Genomic DNA, 14,991 nt, shown 5'->3' with positions numbered 1-14,991 from the left:
CTATAATAAAATAAATCTATTAAATTAAAAGACGGTGATACGACATCACAATAAAATTACAACCGAATCGATATTCCCATACATTTCGGGTAATACCAATTAAAAACTAAGGCCATACTAAGTAGAAATTACATAATTCAAAATTACATAAAATAAAATTATGACAATCATAAATAAAATGCAGCATTATAATATGTATGAACATGCCCAATTTTATGCTAAATCGCCTTTAAGGAGCCAATATCTTATATTACACGGTTTTTACGGATTTGCGTGATTCAACATTTTATAATCACAAAAATTACATAAATTCATATTTATGCACAAGTTAATTACCCTAACCTCTTAGGACTCAAAATTTAGTCTTCACTAATAATTTGACCATAATTAATTCATATTACTAAAATTTGTTCATAAATGGACTTAAAATTATAATAAAAAGCTATAAACTTCAAATAAATCACAAAATTTCAAATAAATTTGAAATTTGAAATTTAAACTCATGAACATTCTGGAAAAATACCATAACACTCATAATGTTCAAAAACCTTAGGTTAAAAATTTCGAAAGTTATCGGGAAAAACAATGTTGCGGTTTATCGGATTTATCAATAAAAATCATAAAAACATGAGAAAAATTATATTCATCAACTTTTCATATTTAGATCTGAAAAAGATAATAAAATGCAATATGTGACGTTTTTCCTTAGTCATGAAGTATGTTTTAGCAATTATTCACTAATTAAGTCATTATTTATGCTATTTTTCATCAAAAATCCATAAATCACGCATGAAGACTTCATTATATTCTATTATTTTACACACATCTTGTAAAATTTCATGTGACAACATACTAAATTTATATGATCAGATTCGAAATATTTCTCATATTAACCCATTTTTCATTTAAATTCGATTTTTAACATGAAAAATCCATATTTCGAGCATAAGAACTCATAAAATTCTAAAAATTTCCAGATCATCTAAAAATAATATATGTGAAAACATATCCAAAAACCACTGGAAAATTGGAAGTTTAGCTAATTTTCGTCCAAAAATGACATTTTTATCATAAAAATGACATTTTAATGCCAATATTATATAAAATGAACAATAAAATCCATAAATTAACCAAAATATCCTAAATACATTTTAGGATCATAAAATTTAACATGCATAAATTATTTTCGTGATATATCATAATAACACAAATTTATGAGTTTTATATGTTAATCGTATAACTCGGAAAAACAATAACCGATTTGCATGCAAACAACCTTGTGCTCTTGATACCGCTTGTTGGAAATCTATATCTCATTATCTAACATATTCTTATATGTTTCAAATTTATTTAGTCATAAAATAAATTCTAGATCTTATGCATGCAAACTAAAATAAAAGAAGATAAGAAAACATTTTCTCACCAAATGAATTTCGGCTATTTGGGCATCAACAAGATCTCCTTCTTGTTAGTTCTTGAGCTTTCCAATATTGGATGAACATACATGACCTCAAAATAGAAGCCCTCTAATTAGTAGCACCCAAGACTATCCCTCAAAGCCACAAACTAATATTTACTAGATATTTATATTGTGGTTTACCTTAAAATTGATTACTAACACTCATATATTACATTAATAATTTTAGTAATCTTTCATGAACAATTTGGATTAAAATCTCATCTTTTTGATGAAGATTAAAGAGAGAGAAGAGAGAAAATGCATGAACCTTTTGCATGCAATATAGAATGAATTATTAAGTGAATTAAGAGAATAATTTTCTCTATTTTTTTTTTGATCACCAAAACCGGTGGGGTGGGAAGCCATTTAGGCTCTTATTTTGTTTTCTTTTTGTCTTTACAAGACATATTGTGTAAGACTTTGTCCATGGTCATGTCACTATCAAGCATATTGGACAAAAGGAAAAGACAAAACATCTCACAATGCCACCCATATTTCGGTTTATCTAGTGTAATATGGAGTCCATTTTATTTTTGTCAATTGTACAATTGTATGTCATGTGACATGTGACATGTCTTATGTCATGTTTTAATTTAAAATGCATATTTAACAAATTAAATATCATTTACAAATTAAATAAATCATATTTAACAAATTGACTAGTAATATAAAATTACTTTCGCATAAAATGGTCATTTAATTACTAGTTAGTATAATTCACAATATCTTGTAATTATAACTAACTTATCATTCTCATCTCGCGTGTTTCGCAAACACCGATTAATTTTAGTAATATAACTTCTTAAATTACTAAATAAAATCTCATTTAATCACATTATAATAAGATGTCATTTTTCTCTCTCTCTTATAATAATTTGTTCAATTTTAAGGAATTAATTAATCTGTATCGGCATACAACTAATTAACCTTTTCAATTAAGGGAATCGTCCTTTAGGTGTGACCTCAAGGGATCAACTGATCACCAGCATCGCACATTAGTAATGTCAAACTCTAGCCAGCCAATCATTACCGATATGTGTGGACCAGTTGACTATATTTATTATGTTTCATCCCTTCCGTATTCTTGTAATGAGATTTAATAATGATATTTAAATCATGTGATCGCACTATTGTTGAGGACACATTTCCCAACAGTGGTATAATACTCTTACATTTTCAAGGAGGATGGAAGGGAAGGGTAGAATATGTTCTTGGTTTAAACTTGAAAGGAACATGAAATTAAAGTTTCTACCTTCTTCTACCATGGATAATTTGTTGGCTGAACTTAAGACCCTTAAACAAAATTCCTTGAGTGTTCATGAGTATGCTAGATTATTTGAGAAATTACACTTTGTGTATGACAATGAAGTAAGTTCTTTTCTAAAGAGAATCAGAATTTACAATGGCCTGAAATCTGAAATTGCTAGGAGGATTAAATTAGAAATGATGCATTCATATGGTGAATTGCTTGAGTTAGCTTTGTGTGTGGAGAAGAGCTTAGCAAGGCCTGAAAACCATGAGGATTTAGCTAAAAGGGAATGTTTAGGGGTAACCAAAACAGTTGGGATAGAGGAGAGTTTAGACCAAGGAATTGTCATGCCATGCTTAAACATTGCTTGTCCTAAGTCTAAGTCCCTTGAGCCAAAGGTCATGAGCACTTATGCTAAAATGAATAGCTAATGTAGTGCTATCTTTGAGAACCCATGTCTTGAAACAAAAACCCCCTCCAACTCATTACATGAGCCTACTAGTGAGGAAGAGAGTAGCCATACCCTTACCAATGGAGCCATCAATGACCAAGCTACTGATTTGGGGCCTAGAGAAGTGATTGTTAACCAAGGACTACTTAGCCTTCAAACCATGGAGTTTGAACAGTCCATGGTCATGTTAAATGGTGGAACTTGTTCGGATTCAAGCAAGGGTAAAGCAAGAGGAGAGTCTTGGGTTGTTCCATACTCGAGTGTACCAAATCCGACCTCCTACATCAGCCATGGTTCTTGCTTCAAAAGCTACATCTTGGGAGCATGCCAACCGAGTAAGGAGCAACCTCAAACGTCCTTAAAGCCTGATTTGTCCAAGAACTTTGGTGAGAAGAGAATAACAACACCTCTTTTGCCATACACAATTCTGGTCTATGATCCGGGAGGAAGTCATGATAATCCATCTCTTGAGGTGTGTGTGGTCTTATTGTGAAGAGGTTGAAGATGACAATGTCGAGAATTTGAGGGCAAATTATTTTGAATAAAGGGAGTTTGCAACAAAATTTGTTGCATTGTGATTCATTTTTAAGCCAAAAGAAACAGTCCAAGGAACGGTTCACAATTCAATGCATTTCATGGCTTTTTGAAGTGTCATTACATCAAGACTAACTTCCAAGCTCTATATCTCAAGTTTTACTCATGAAAATACAATGATTCTTATGTCATTAGAAAGCTTGGAATCTTAGAAAAACGATATCATGGACCCTTATATTCGTCCTGAGCTAAGAGATATGCCTCTTCCAAAATGCGTCTGATTTTCCAAGATGCTCTCCAAACCCAGTTTTGAACCGTCACCAACAATTGAGGTCCAACTTCAATTCCGTCTAAGAAGTCATGCCTCCAACCGCCCTATTTCACATATTTGGTGAGTTTAGGATGTTTTTGTGTAGGATCTTTTATCTCCAAGGGTTACCATTCAGAAATCTTTTGAAGAACTAAAGCAAAGGTATAAGGGGACCCGGTTTTGAACAATGAGCAAAATGTCGCTATCAATCTTTCCTCTTTTGATCCAACAAAGCTCAAGAGACTTTTTAGAGCTAAAAAAGAGCCTTACACGGTTCTCCAAGGCCTCCAATCAGTCCATATAATTATAAATAAGAAGTTGAGCTAACAAACAAGGGAGATTGGACTATTAGTTTACTTTAGCTTTTCTTTGCTTTATGTCATTTTCTGTTTCAGCAATGTGTAAGTACCTTGGCTGCCGTTTTTTTATGTCCTTTAGCTGTTCATTTTGTAGCCCTTAGATGTAACTTGTAATCAAGGGTCAAGATTGAAAGCCTTGGTCTATATAAACCAAGCTAGGCACATGAGAACTTCAGATTTGAGTGAATTAAAATACGAGTTTGAAACTGAAGTATTCAATCAATTTTCTTCTTGCTTAGTGCAGAAAACCCCTCATTACTTAGTGTTTGAGGCGGAATTAACTCTTGCTTCGTGATCTTGAGCTTAATTCCAAGGCTTAAACCTACTTCGTGATCAAGTTTAAGTCATATCCCGGTTACTTGTTCTTGTTTTCGTGTCAAAACAGTCCCAAAATTTTTGTTTTCTTTGCTTTGAGTCCTTGATGATATTGTTATTTGAATGTTTAATTCATAAGCATTTAAGTTACAAACCTACTTGTGTTGTTTGTCATGTCCCAAATCAGATTAGTTGAGTCTTAAATCGTGCACACTTGAGTCTTTTATCTTATTAATCCTTAATACATTTAGTTAGTCTTTGTTTGAGTCCAAATCAGTCCATTTGTTGAGTCTAACTCCAACGAATTCAAATTCTATTTTCGAGTCTTATTTGTCCAAAAATCGAGTCCTAAGAGTTTTACTCCAAATTGGTTATCAGAGCTTTGGTTGAGTGTTCATCTTTCCTAACTACATCTATAACTACAAAAACAACCCAATGAGTGAAGAGAGGTTTTCAAAGCTTTGGTTTGTTTCTTGAAAAATCAGTTTTACTTAAGTTGTTGTGATTCTGATTTTTCATGGGAAAATCAGTAGCTATTGGTGTTGTACCCTATGTTCCATGCTCAAAGATGAAGCCTTGTGATCTTGGTTCCATTTCCAAGACATTAGAAGCAGCTATGGTGAAGTTGCAAGCTCTAACAAAAGGGTATGAAGGTGATGTGGATACAAGGAATGCAATAAGCACCCATGGGGTTCCAAGGGAACTAAAACCTCCTGATTTGTATCAAGGAGAACACCTCATGCCTTATGAGTGTTCTAATTCCTATCCTACCCTTAGAAGCAAAGGTAACACACTATTACTTCCTTCCTTTAATGGTGAAAACAGTAGAGCATTTGTGTCTTGGTTATTTGAGGTTGAATGTTATTTCGAGAACAAGTGTTTTTCTGATAAAGAGAAGTGTAAACTGGTTGTGTCTTCTTTAATGGGTGTTGATTTGTTGTGGTATAATACTCTTACATTCTCAAGGAGGATGGAAGGGAAGGGTAGAATATGTTCTTGGTTTAAACTTGAAAGGAACATGAAATTAAAGTTTCTACCTTCTTCTACCATGGATAATTTGTTTGCTGAACTTAAGACCCTTAAACAAAATTCCTTGAGTGTTCATGAGTATGCTAGATTATTTGAGAAATCACACTTTGTGTGTGACAATGAAGTAAGTTCTTTTCTAAAGGGAATCAGATTTTACAATGGCCTGAAATCTGAAATTGCTAGGAGGATTAAATTAGAAATGATGCATTCATATGGTGAATTGCTTGAGTTATCTTTGTGTGTGGAGAAGAGTTTAGCAAGGCCTGAAAACCATGAGGTTTTAGTTAAAAGGGAATGTTTAGGGGTAACCAAAACACTTGGGATAGAGGAGAGTTTAGACCAAGGAACTGTCATGCCATGCTTAAACATTGCTTGTCCTAAGTCTAAGTCCCTTGAGTCAAAGGTCATGAGCACTTATGCTAAAATGAATAGCTCATGTAGTGTTATCTTTGAGAACCCATGTCTTGAAACAAAAACCCCCTTCAACTCATTACATGAGCCTACTAGTGAGGAAGAGAGTAGCGATACCCTTACCCATGGAGCCATCAATGACCAAGCTACTGATTTGGGGCCTAGAGAAGTGATTGTTAACCAAGGACTACTTAGCCTTCAAACCATGGAGTTTGGAAAGTCCATGGTCATGTTCAATGGTGGAACTTGTTCGGATTCAAGCAAGGGTAAAGCAAGAGGAGAGTCTTGGGTTGTTCCATACTCGAGTGTACCAAATCCGACCTCCTACATCAGCCATGGTTCTTGCTTCAAAAGCTACATCTTGGGATCATGCCAACCGAGTAAGGAGCAACCTCAAACATCCTTAAAGCCTGATTTGTCCAAGAACTTTGGTGAGAAGAGAGTAACAATACCTCTCTTGCCATACACAATTCTGGTCTATAATCCGGGAGGAAGTCATGATAATCCATCTCTTGAGGTGTGTGTGGTCTTATTGTGAAGAGGTTGAAGATGATAATGTCGAGAATTTAAGGGAAAATTCTTTTGAAGAAAGGGAGTTTGCAACAAAATTTGTTGCATTGTGATTCATTTTTAAGCCAAAAGAAACAATCCAAGTAACGGTTCAGAATTGAATGCATTTTATCGCTTTTTGAAGTGTCATTACATCAAGACTAACTTCCAAGCTCTATATCTCAAGTTTTACTCATGAAAATACAATGATTTTTATGTCATTAGAAAGCTTGAGATCTTAGAAAAACGATGGATTTTGAATCACCTCCATATGAGGTCTATAGCTTGAGATATGGCTGATGCAAACAGACTGCGCATTTCTGAACAGCCCATGACCTACGTGCACTAAAAGTTCAATAACTCGCCTTTTACTCAACGTCTAAGGTTTATTATTTTTGGAGGTGAAACTTAGCTCCCTTAGCTTTCAAATGACATATTATGGGCCCTTATATTCGTCCTGAGCTAAGAGATATGCCTCTTCCAAAATGCGTCTGATTTTCCAAGATACTCTCTAAACCCAGTTTTGAACCGTCACCAACAATTGAGGTCCAACTTCAATTCCGTCTAAGAAGTCATGCCTCCAACCGCCCTATTTCACATCTTTGGTGAGTTTAGGATGTTTTTGTGTAGAATCTTTTATCTCCAAGGGTTACCATTCAGAAATTATTTGAAGAACTAAAGCAAAGGTACAAGGGGACCCGAATTTGAACAATGAGCAAAATGTCGCTATCAATCTTTCCTCTTTTGATCCAACAAAGCTCAAGAGACTTTTTAGAGCTGCAAAAGAGTCTTACACGGTTCTCCAAGGCCTCCAATCAGTCCATATAATCATAAATAAGAAGTTGAGCTAACAAACAAGGAAGATTGGACTATTAGTTTACTTTAGCTTTTCTTTGCTTTATGTCGTTTTTGTTTCAAAGATTGTGTAAGTACTTGGCTGCCGTTTTTTATGTCCTTTAGCTGCTCATTTTGTAGCCCTTAGATGTAACTTGTAATCAAGGGTCAAGATTAAAAGCCTTGGTCTATATAAACCAAGCTAGGCACATGAGAACTTCAGATTTGAGTGAATTAAAATATGAGTTTGAAACTGAAGTTTTCAATCAATTTTCTTCTTGCTTAGTGCATAAAACCCCTCATTACTTAGTGTTTGAGGCGGAATTAACTCTTGCTTCGTGATCTTGAGCTTAATTCCAAGGCTTAAACCTTTCGTGATCTAGTTTAAGTCATATCCCTACACTTGTTCTTGTTTTCGTGTCAAAACAGTCCCAAAATTTCTGTTTTCTTTGCCTTGAGTCCTTGAGGAGATTGTTATTTGAATGTTTACTTCATAAGCATTTAAGTTACAAACCTACTTTCCATTGTTGTCATTCAAGCTAATCGTTTCAATTGTGTTGTTTGTCATGTCCCAAATCAGATTAGTTGAGTCTTAAATCGTGCACACTTGAGTCTTTTATCTTCTTAATCCTTAAACCATTTAGTTAGTCTTTGTTTGAGTCCAAAGCAGTCCATTTGTTAAGTCTAACTCCAACGAATTCAAATTCTGTTTTCGAGTCTTATTTGTCCAAAAATCGAGTCCTAAGAGTTTTACTCCAAATTGGTTATCAGAGCTTTGGTTGAGTGTTCATCTTTCCTAACTACATCTAAAACTACAAAAACAACCCAATGAGTGAAGAGAGGTTTTCAAAGCTTTGGTTTGTTTCTTGAAAAATCAGTTTTACTTAAGTTGTTGTGATTCTGATTTTTTATGGGAAAATCAGTAGCTATTGGTGTTGTACCCTATGTTCCATGCTCAAAGATGAAGCCTTATGATCTTGGTTCCATTTCCAAGACATTAGAAGCAGCTATGGTGAAGTTGCAAGCTCTAACAAAAGGGTATGAAGGTGATGTGGATACAAGGAGTGCAACAAGCACCCATGGGGTTCCAAGGGAACCAAAACCTCCTGATTTGTATCAAGGAGAACACCTCCTGCCCTATGAGTGTTCTAATTCTTCTCCTACCCTTAGAAGCAAAGGTAACACACCATTACTTCCTTCCTTTAATGGTGAAAATAGTAGAGCATTTGTGTCTTGGTTGTTTGAGGTTGAATGTTATTTTGAGAACAAGTGTTTTTCTGATAAAGAGAAGTGTAAACTTGTTGTGTCTTCTTTAAAGGGTGTTGCTTTGTTGTGTTATAATACTCTTACATTTTCAAGGAGGATCGAAGGGAAGGGTAGAATATGTTCTTGGTTTAAACTTGAATGGAACATGAAATTAAAGTTTCTACCTTCTTCTACCATGGATAATTTGTTGGCTGAACTTAAGACCCTTAAATAAAATTCCTTGAGTGTTCAGGAGTATGCTAGATTATTTGAGAAATTACACTTTGTGTGTGAGAATGAAGTAAGTTCTTTTCTAAAGGGAATCAGATTTTACAATGGCCTGAAATCTGAAATTGCTAGGAGGATTAAATTAGAAATGATGCATTCATATGGTGAATTGCTTGAGTTATATTTGTGTGTGGAGAAGAGCTTAGCAAGGCCTGAAAACCATGAGATTTTAGCTAAAAGGGAATGTTTAGGGGTAACCAAAACAGTTGGGATAGAGGAGAGTTTAGACCAAGGAATTGTCATGCCATGCTTAAACATTGCTTGTCCTAAGTCTAAGTCCCTTGAGTCAAAGGTCATGAGCACTTATGCTAAAACGAATAGCTCATGTAGTGCTATCTTTGAGAACCCATGTCTTGAAACAAAAACCCCCTTCAACTCATTACATGAGCCTACTAGTGAGGAAAAGAGTAGCCATACCTTTACCCATGGAGCCATCAATGACCAAGCTACTGATTTGGGGCCTAGAGAAGTGATTGTTAACCAAGGACTACTTAGCCTTCAAACCATGGAGTTTGGAAAGTCCATGGTTATGTTCAATGGTGGAACTTGTTCGGATTCAAGCAAGGGTAAAGCAAGAGGAGAGTCTTGGGTTGTTCCATACTCGAGTGTACCAAATCCGACCTCCTACATCAGCCATGGTTCTTGCTTCAAAAGCTACATCTTGGGATCATGCCAACCGAGTAAGGAGCAACCTCAAACGTCCTTAAAGCCTGATTTGTCCAAGAACTTTGGTGAGAAGAGAGTAACAACACCTCTCTTGCCATACACAATTCTGGTCTATGATCCGGGAAGAAGTCATGATAATCCATCTCTTGAGGTGTGTGTGGTCTTATTGTGAAGAGGTTGAAGATGATAATGTCGAGAATTTAAGGGAAAATTCTTTTGAAGAAAGGGAGTTTGCAACAAAATTTGTTGCATTGTGATTTATTTTTAAGCCAAAAGAAACAATCCAAGGAACGGTTCACAATTGAATGCATTTTATCGCTTTTTGAAGTGTCATTACATCAAGACTAACTTCCAAGCTCTATATCTCAAGTTTTACTCATGAAAATACAATGATTCTTATGTCATTAGAAAGCTTGAGATCTTAGAAAAACGATGGATTTTGAATCACCTCCATATGAGGTCTATAGCTTGAGATATGGCTGATGCAAAGAGACTGCGCATTTCTGGACAGCCTATGACCTACGTGCACTAAAAGTTCAATAACTCGCCTTTTACTCAACGTCTAAGGTTTATTATTTTTGGAGGTGAAACTTAGCTCCCTTAGCTTTCAAATGAGATATTATGGGCCCTTATATTCGTCCTGAGCTAAGAGATATGCCTCTTCCAAAATGCGTCTGATTTTCCAAGATGCTCTCTAAACACAGTTTTGAACCGTCACCAACAATTGAGGTCCAACTTCAATTCCGCCTAAGAAGTCATGCCTCCAACCGCCCTATTTCACATCTTTGGTGAGTTTAGGATGTTTTTGTGTAGGATCTTTTATCTCCAAGGGTTACCATTCAGAAATTATTTGAAGAACTAAAGCAAAGGTACAAGGGGACCCGGATTTGAACAATGAGCAAAATGTCGCTATCAATCTTTCCTCTTTTGATCCAACAAAGCTCAAGAGACTTTTTAGAGCTGCAAAAGAGTCTAACACGGTTCTCCAAGGCCTCCAATCAGTCCATATAATCATAAATAAGAAGTTGAGCTAACAAACAAGGAAGATTGGACTATTAGTTTACTTTAGCTTTTCTTTGCTTTATGTCGTTTTCTGTTTCAGCATTGTGTAAGTACTTGGCTGCCGTTTTTTATGTCCTTTAGCTGCTCATTTTGTAGCCCTTAGATGTAACTTGTAATCAAGGGTCAAGATTAAAAGCCTTGGTCTATATAAACCAAGCTAGGAACATGAGAACTTCAGATTTGAGTGAATTAAAATATGAGTTTGAAACTGAAGTTTTCAATCAATTTTCTTCTTGCTTAGTGCAGAAACCCCTCATTACTTAGTGTTTGAGGCGGAATTAACTCTTGCTTCGTGATCTTGAGCTTAATTCCAAGGCTTAAACCTGCTTCGTGATCTAGTTTAAGTCATATCCCGGTTACTTGTTCTTGTTTTCGTGTCAAAACAGTCCCAAAATTTATGTTTTCTTTGCCTTGAGTCCTTGAGGAGATTGTTATTTGAATGTTTACTTCATAAGCATTTAAGTTACAAACCTACTTTCCATTGTTGTCATTCAAGCTAATCGTTTCAATTGTGTTGTTTGTCATGTCCCAAATCCGATTAGTTGAGTCTTAAATCGTGCACACTTGAGTCTTTTATCTTCTTAATCCTTAAACCATTTAGTTAGTCTTTGTTTGAGTCCAAATCAGTCCATTTGTTAAGTCTAACTCCAACGAATTCAAATTCTGTTTTCGAGTCTTATTTGTCCAAAAATCGAGTCCTAAGAGTTTTACTCCAAATTGGTTATCAGAGCTTTGGTTGAGTGTTCATCTTTCCTAACTACATCTAAAACTACAAAAACAACCCAATGAGTGAAGAGAGGTTTTCAAAGCTTTGGTTTGTTTCTTGAAAAATCAGTTTTACTTAAGTTGTTGTGATTCTGATTTTTTATGGGAAAATCAGTAGCTATTGGTGTTGTACCCTATGTTCCATGCTCAAAGATGAAGCCTTGTGATCTTGGTTCCATTTCCAAGACATTAGAAGCAGCTATGGTGAAGTTGCAAGCTCTAACAAAAGGGTATGAAGGTGATGTGGATACAAGGAGTGCAACAAGCACCCATGGGGTTCCAAGGGAACCAAAACCTCCTGATTTGTATCAAGGAGAACACCTCCTGCCCCATGAGTGTTCTAATTCCTCTCCTACCCTTAGAAGCAAAGGTAACACACCATTACTTCCTTCCTTTAATGGTGAAAATAGTAGAGCATTTGTGTCTTGGTTGTTTGAGGTTGAATGTTATTTCGAGAACAAGTGTTTTTCTGATAAATGATATGTTCATTTTATATATACTTTTACCCCTCATTTTAGCTCGGTTTCTATTGATTATCATTATTTAATTAGTATATTTTTGAGCTAATTTTGTGTTCTAGGTGTATTGTTGTGTTTGTTATGGTTTTGTTGGAATCTAAGCATTTAGAGGCTTTTTCCTATGATTTTTTACACCAAGTTTACTAAGCTAAACAAGGCCAAATATTGGACTAAGTGTGTGAAGATTTCTTGGGTTTTGCATGAAGATTAGTGGATTGAAGTAAGGAATTAAACATGAAGCCAAATGCAAGGTCAAGCCCAAAATGAAGGTCCATATCAAGGTTGCAAGCATTGGATGCCAATAGAGCTTAGGATGCTAGGAATTTAGAACATTAACCGGGTGATTAATCGCACATTTAATCACCAACATTGGATACCTTAGCAATTAAGAGGAGATTTAAAGCGAAATACCGAGGATTAAGTGACCCCGATCGGGGCCGCCCAACCCCGATCGGGGTTGCATGCTTGTTGGCTCTTACGTTTTTCCCTTCCTCTCCTATAAATAGGAGAGGTATTCCTAGGTTTTTGGCATCCGATTTTACGTCCAAGTTTACTACAAATAGCCTCAAGCATTATAAGTTTTCTCTAATTAGTTTTCATTTCAAGTTTAAGTTGTTTAAGCATTCCTTAGTTAATCATTCAACACTTTGTATTTCAAGAGATTCTCAAGCATTTGTTATTCAATCTTTTGGTTCTAGTTATTTGTTCTTCCATACAAGTCTTCCTTATTAAGGTATTTCTTATTACAAGTTTACAATTTACATCATTGCTTTAGTTATCACATAGTTTTTATAATTATTACTTTAACTTTGTTCTTTTCATATGTTATATCACCCAATTAATATAATTCATACAACCATGTTTAATATTCTCTACAATTTAGTTTGCATTTTATATCTTAGTATGAGTAGCTAAATTCTCTAGTCTAAAGGCTAGGGGAGCCATGCAAAATCAAACATATAATATGATTAAATAAAGTTTATAATAATTTTGATCAATTGCTTCCATCACATGCTTGCTTTGTTACGCTTAATCTTTGATTATCGGCCGTAGTCGTAGATTAAAACTTGTTTATTCGTTCTAAAGTCGAGAGGCACGGAATTGAATTAGACTAAGCATGTATGGTAGGACGACCTAGTCATGGACGAGAGTTTTTCTAGGACCCGGGCTATGGTTGATGCTAATGCCGTAAGGTGGGTATCTTTAAACCTAAGTAATTGACAAAGATTATTAGTACCAAGTTTATCATGTTCATATGTTTACCTTTGCATGAGTGACCCGACCCCTTTAGACTATCTTTTATCATATTATTTACTTTGCCATTTTCATTAATCATCAAACCAAACAAACTAAAACCAAATCGTAATCGACCTTGATAAAAATCCACCCATAGCAATTCACGACGTAATTCCCGTTTCCTTGTGTTCGACCCCTATTACTACATTAACTTGTGTCTAGGGAAATTATTTTTGCATAGGTACGCGATAAGCCTATCAAATTTTGGCGCCGTTCTTTGGGGAACGGTTTTATTGCTTTTTGAATTGTCGATTTTTATCTTGTTTTCCTTTGTCTTGGGGAACACTTGTTCCTTAAGACCGTTACTTATCACTTCTCTAGAAATTGTTGTCTTATGCCCAGGTCCTCTCGAAGTGGAGAATTGCTTTCACCGGATTCCGATCCCGAGAAAACATTTAGGAGAAGACGACGTTTTTGGAGGGAAGTGAAAGAAGCCACCTCACCCGTACAAGTTGAAAGTGCTAGAAAGTCTTACTTAGACGATCTAGAGGTTCTTGAAGAAGAGGAGGTTTCAAATTCATCATCTCCACCACCATCACCATCTACTATCAAAAAGATGGTGAAACTTTCCGATCATTCAAAGCCCACCGCGGCCATGCTTCCGGCCGGAATCACAACCACTCAAATCACCGCGCCGGACTTCGAGATCAAACCGGCTTTCATTAGCCTTGTGGAGAGAAAGAAATTTGGAGGAAGTCCTTTGGAGGATCCCAATTTGCATGTGCAAAACTTTTGTGACTATTGCTCCATGATCCGTCAAACGGGCGTCACCCAAGCCCAAATAAGGGAAATACTTTTCCCTTTCTCTTTGAAGGACAAGGCCAAGCTTTGGATCAATAGCCTTGACCGCACCGCCATGGGAATCACCAATTGGGAGACATTGGCTCTTGCTTTTTACCAAAAGTTTTTTCCACCGGAGAAAACTCAAACTTTGAGGAGCCAAATCACCGGATTCCGTCAACAAGCTCTTGAGAGCTTATATGAGGCTTGGGAGAGGTACAAAGAGCTTCAAAGACAATGCCCACATCATGGGCTAGATGATTGGTTTCTTGCAATAACATTCTACAATGGATGTTGTGCCGAGTCCCGAAGGATTCTTGATTCCGCCAACAATGGGCGGTTTGATCAAATTGACACCGATCTTGCTCATGCCACGATCGAATCTATGGCGGTCCATGACGCCCAATATGTCAATTCCCGAGTTGTGCCATCTAAAGGTAAAGAAGAATCCTCTAACAACTCTGTTTTGCTAGCTCAAATTGCTTTGCTCCAACAACAATTGGCGGAGAGGGATGCTAGAGATTCCATTCAACAAGTCAATGCCATGTCTTCAACAAGCCAAATCATTGTGTGTGAAGGTTGCGGAGGTGCGGGTCATTATACCGCTCATTGCCAAGCTCCCATTGAAGAGGTAAATGCCTTTTTAGCTTTAAGACAAAATGCACAAAATGTTTATCCACCGGGTACATTCTCAAATACATATAACCCAAATTCAAGATTTCACCCGAATATGTCTTATAGAAGCAACAATGTGCTAAATCCTCAACCACAACCCCCACCTCAACAAAATGCCTATGTCCCTCAACAACAAAAATATATTCCTCCACCGGGGTATCAGAATCAACAAAGGCCCCCACAAAACAATTTCCAA

General features: G+C 36.0%; 1 non-coding gene across 1 annotated transcript; it reads right to left on the bottom strand.

Annotated features, from left to right (window-relative positions):
* Positions 1-14,268: 14,268 nt before the first annotated feature.
* LOC141635040 (small nucleolar RNA R71) lies at positions 14,269-14,375 on the bottom strand. The gene has a single exon (XR_012539748.1). It is a non-coding gene; the product is annotated as a small nucleolar RNA R71 (small nucleolar RNA).
* Positions 14,376-14,991: the final 616 nt, after the last annotated feature.

Source organism: Silene latifolia, chromosome Y (genome assembly GCF_048544455.1).
Source record: "Silene latifolia isolate original U9 population chromosome Y, ASM4854445v1, whole genome shotgun sequence".
NCBI lineage: Eukaryota > Viridiplantae > Streptophyta > Magnoliopsida > Caryophyllales > Caryophyllaceae > Silene > Silene latifolia.
Note: the sequence above shows the minus strand (reverse complement) of the source record. Positions and strands in the feature narration are given on the sequence as shown.